We start from the raw sequence: 4,899 nt of genomic DNA on the forward strand, positions 1-4,899 counted from the left end.
AAAATAAGCAAATTAATTTTACAAATGAATTTGGATAAGAATCAGTTTTTAACGGTCATCAATTTAATGACCTTGCAGATAGAAGAGGTCACCTCTCTCACTTGTTAATAAACTCTGAAACTGAGCTGACATGCGGTGTTCACTGCTTTCGATGGTGAAAGGGAAGTCATTATTTTTGGTAGGGCTTTTTGTTCCCACCCCTGAAGGCCACATGAAACCTGGCTACTGTCCGGGGAATTTGAGTTCAAGTTATGGTCTCTGTAGTCCCTGGAGTTAACCTAATAGCCTGGGATCTTGTCTGTAGAAAACATTTGGAGAAAAATGAATTTATGTTGTATTTCCTGCATATTTTTGATAGCTGCTTGGCCAGAATAACAGCATCCCTCCTTGTAGTGTGGGACAGTAATCTTTCAGTTCTTGACGGTGTTTTACCAAAGGAAATCCGAATTTAAGAAACCCCAGTATTTCAAAACGAAGGCCAAGATGTACTCAGAGTAGAACCAAAGTGGAATTTAAAACACAGATGCAGTATATACGTGGCCTTTCCCTCTTCTGTGGCCTCTACTGCACTGGAACAGCAAAGCTGTCAAAAAGTAAACCGTTCCACACCAAACGGCGAGGGCACTGGGTACGAACTCATGGAGGGAACTCAGCAGAGAACCTCGCAGAGGGATGTGATGAGAACCAGAGCGGGGGCTGCGGACCCAAACACCCCACAGGCTGAGGTCCCCTTTGGGGTGCTGCTTACCTCTTAAAAAACAAGCACTTTAACTACTGAAAGAGCTCTGTCATTTGAGGCACATTAATGCTGTGGATTTACTACATGTAACTCTTCATTTGATGTGTTTTAACGTACACATTAGAGTGTGTATGCTATAGAAAATAATTCCAAGGCTACAGCATTACTATTAAAAAACTGAAGTGCTCTAAAATCATAAGAAATTAAATAATAAAAATCAAAACAGCAAATGGATGACTGGTACTGTTTACACTGCAGACTCCCAAGAATCAGGTTTAGTGCCCAGACAGTCAAAAGATTGTGTCGCTGGTGGCACATTGCATCAGTTGCCACCCCGTCCTGTATGAGCATGGATCTTGGAAAAAATTCCAGGTGGAAACTGAATCCACCTTTCTAGCCCTGGAAGGGATGCCTGAGGCGCTGCAGGTGGGCCCCAAAACAGTTCTTGGGTGCTAAGAAAAAGTAACGGACCCTGACGCATGTAGTCCCTCTTCATCGCCCAGTCCAACCCATCCTGAGCCACTGGCTCTGCACGTGGGTGAGGCTGCCTTGGGAAACACCAGGTACAACTCGGGTAAGATTTTTCAGAAGTATGTGTGCGGTATTTGTAATTAATTACAACTGTGGACACATAGGATTCATCACTAGAGCCACAGTCAAAACAACTGGGGTGTCTCAAACGGGGAGGAGAAGGTGGCTTATATCTGAAGTGGCATTTAAACTCTTTTTTGAGTGGTAAAACTGTAAATAAGTCAGGTTTCGCCCGTGCAAGTTTGCTTTTACGTCATCCTTTTGCTAAAACAGCAAAAAAAAGCCTTTTCGATATTACTTAATGTGAAAAAAAGAACAAAACCAGAAATTAAGAGCACGTGGGTTTACACATGCATGAGTTCTCCCATTTGTCACAACCATTGTATTCTTTTTAAGAGAAAACATTTTCTGGGCTAAGAAACAGGATGCTGAGAGCAGGACTGAGCTGAAACAGCCTTTCTCATCCTGGCTATTTATTTGATCTTCTTGAGATGAAATATTGAATTGCACGGTTCTTTCTAGAATTTACAGCAAATCCTCACATATTTGGATCATGAAATTTGAGCCACTCCCTTCCTTCAGACTGCTTTTTTATTCTCTGCTTTATTCTTGCTATGTTCTGGATGTCTTTTTGATTTCTGTTTCCAAAGAATTGAGCTTAGCTGTGCAAGGCTGTCAGATTAGCAGCACTGCTGTAAACCCATGATGAAGGGATAGGTAAAACGTGTCAAGCAAGCTGATGCTGGTACATGTCATGCACATCTGGGAGTGTCTGAAAAAAATTTTAAAACCCAAATAAATCATTCTGTGTAGGCATTTTTTCTACCATACAAGAAACTGTATTTCTTTAAGAAGAGACCCACTGCAACAAATGAAAGTTGTTTCATCTGTTCTGTTCTTTTGTCACCCCACCTACTTCACAGACTACCTTGAACTCATTAATTTTATTTTGTCCAGGGTCAAGCAGGCTCTGACTTTCAAAGCTGCCACAAAATGGTGTCAGCCCATCTCCTCTGTCCTTTCCCAGAGTTCTCATTATTCAGTACAACTTTATTTGTTTTTGCAGAGATTTGATGAGCCCAGTGTTCACAAAGAAGCATTTTAGAATCACAGAATGCTTTGGGTTGGAAGGGATCTTTAAAGGTCATCTAGTCCAACTACCCCCTGCAGGGAGCAGGGACATCTTTAAGTCCTTCAGGTTGCTCAGAGCCCTGTCCAACTTGGCCTTGAATGTTTCCAAGGAGGGGGCATCAACCACCTCTCTGGGCAACCTGTTCCAGTGTTTCATCACCCTCATTGGAAAAAATTTCTTCCTTTCATCTAGTCTAAATCTGCCCTCCCTTAGTTTAACGCCATTACTCCTTGTCCTGCCACAACAGGCCTTGCTAAAAATATTGTCCCCCTCTTTCCTACAGGCCCCCTTCAGGTACTGAAAGGCTGCGATAAGGTCTCCCTGGAGCCTTCTCTTCTCCAGGCTGAACAGCCCCAACTCTCTCAGCCGTTCCTCACAGCAGAGGTGTTCCACCCCTCTGATCATCTCTGTGGCCTCCTCTGGCCCCACTCCAACAGCTCCATGTCTTTCCTGTGCTGAGGGCTCCAGAGCTGGACACAGGACTCCAGGTGGGCTCTCACCAGAGCGGAGCAGAGGGGCAGAATCCCCTCCCTCACCCTGCTGGCCATGCTGCTTTGGATGCAGCCCAGGGTACAGTCGGCCTTCTGGGCTGCAAGCGCACATTGGTGACTCATGTCCAGCTTTTCATCCACCAGTACCTCCAAGTCCTTCTCGGCAGGGCTGCTCTCAATCCCCTCATCCCCCAGCCTGTATTGGCAGCATGGGTTGTGCTGACCCAGGTGCAGGACCTGGCCCTTGGCCTTGTTGAACCTGATGAGGTTCATGCAGGCCCACCTCTCCAGCTTGTCCAGGTCCCTCTGGATGGCATCCTGCCCCTCAGCCGTGTCAACTGCACCACTCTGCTTGGTGTCATCTGCAGATTTGCTGTGGATGCACTCGATCTCGCTGTATTTTAGTACAGCCGAGTTGAATTTGGAATAGGTAGACCGTGGGTGTCATTTAGATTGCTGACCTCTGGGAAGAGCATTTAGAAGCATGAGACTTCGAGGTTGGGGTTTTTTGAATGTTGTATTTTTGGAAAATAAAACAATGCCATTGCTTTTCTGCTTTTCTCAGTCCTAGCACTTCAGAAACCTGCCCCGAGCTGTTGCTACTACCTACCTCACATGGACCTGTGAATAGATCAGGTTTGACGTATTGGGCTCTTCCAGATTTAGAGCACTGAAAGAAAACTGTCATACTGCATTTGACTACCCTCTGTCTGCATGTGCCGTGATCCCCCAAAGCTTCCAGCTCCATCAAGAGGTCTGTCACCCTGCCAATTATTTTCCCAGATTTGTTTCAATAACCCCAGCTGCCTTTCTGCCAGGTAACATCTCCCGTTACTTACGCACTGCTAAGCAAACCGATTGCCCTGAACATCTTTAACAAACACACAACAATCTGGCTAAGGTCCCACCTCACCTCATTCCACAGAGTAATCAACACCCTCTCCTGCAACCTCATTTTCTGGATTTGCAGTGGTAAAGAACATGCATTTCAAAGCCATGAGCCCCACAGCTTGGCAGGTCTATTAGTCACTGCGCCTGTCTTAACATGGAAAGCAACTACCATGTAAGTCATGGCGCAGGTTGCAAAAAGACCCTTCACCAAGTGAGTCTCGAGTACAGCGTTCATTCAGCTGCTCTGAGGGAGCCGTAGGTAGAGCTACAGGAGCAGCATGGTAGCATTCAAGCTCTTCAGGGCTACAGATAATGCCAGAATTGCCTTCTGTGCTTCACATCAGCTTCCAAAAGCTCCTGCCAAGCAAGGAATGAGAGCTAAGGGTTTGTGCTGGTGTCCATTTTGAGAAGGTTATCTGGAGAACAGCATGGGAGCCAGAGAGCTTGCGAGAGCATCTTTCACTGAGGTTCCCCAAAATGCTCGCATATCAGAGTCCACAGGAGCTGATCCAGATGCTCTGTGGTAGTTAACCAATGGGCAGTAATGTCAGTAAGATAGAGCCCAAGAACAGATGTGTGCTGCAAACTACACCTGATTCAACATGATGAACACAGACCTGCTGTCCAGCTGATGCACAGATAACATGGGCTTAATTATCCACAGTTTGATTATCTGGTGTTGACGCGGTTTTTATGACTAAGTCACCCTCAAGACGCTTAGAATCTGGAAATCTCGACCACAGATAAAAATTTCCTTGCAACTACATAAAGCAACAGTATTTTTCTGACAAACTTTGGCTGAGAGTTTTGAGCATTAACTTATCGGGCTTGCAGTGTATTTTACAAGGAGAGTGAAATCTTAAGGCATAAATCATCGACTTAAAGCAAAACAACTGTGTAACAATATTACAAGATATACAGAACAGGATGCACTTGGATTCCAGTTTCTGTTCATTGGCTCACCAGAGAGAAGGATCATAAATCAGAAATAGAGAATGGAAATCAAAGAAAAGTAACAGGAAGTGTCAAAATGAAAACCTGGCAGAAATTACCAATAGGAGGAAAAGAAAAAAGACTCCAGATGTATTTTTTTTTTAATAAAAACCTGGGAAAGA

This window comes from Opisthocomus hoazin, chromosome 3 (assembly GCF_030867145.1).
Source record: "Opisthocomus hoazin isolate bOpiHoa1 chromosome 3, bOpiHoa1.hap1, whole genome shotgun sequence".
Classification (NCBI taxonomy): domain Eukaryota; kingdom Metazoa; phylum Chordata; class Aves; order Opisthocomiformes; family Opisthocomidae; genus Opisthocomus; species Opisthocomus hoazin.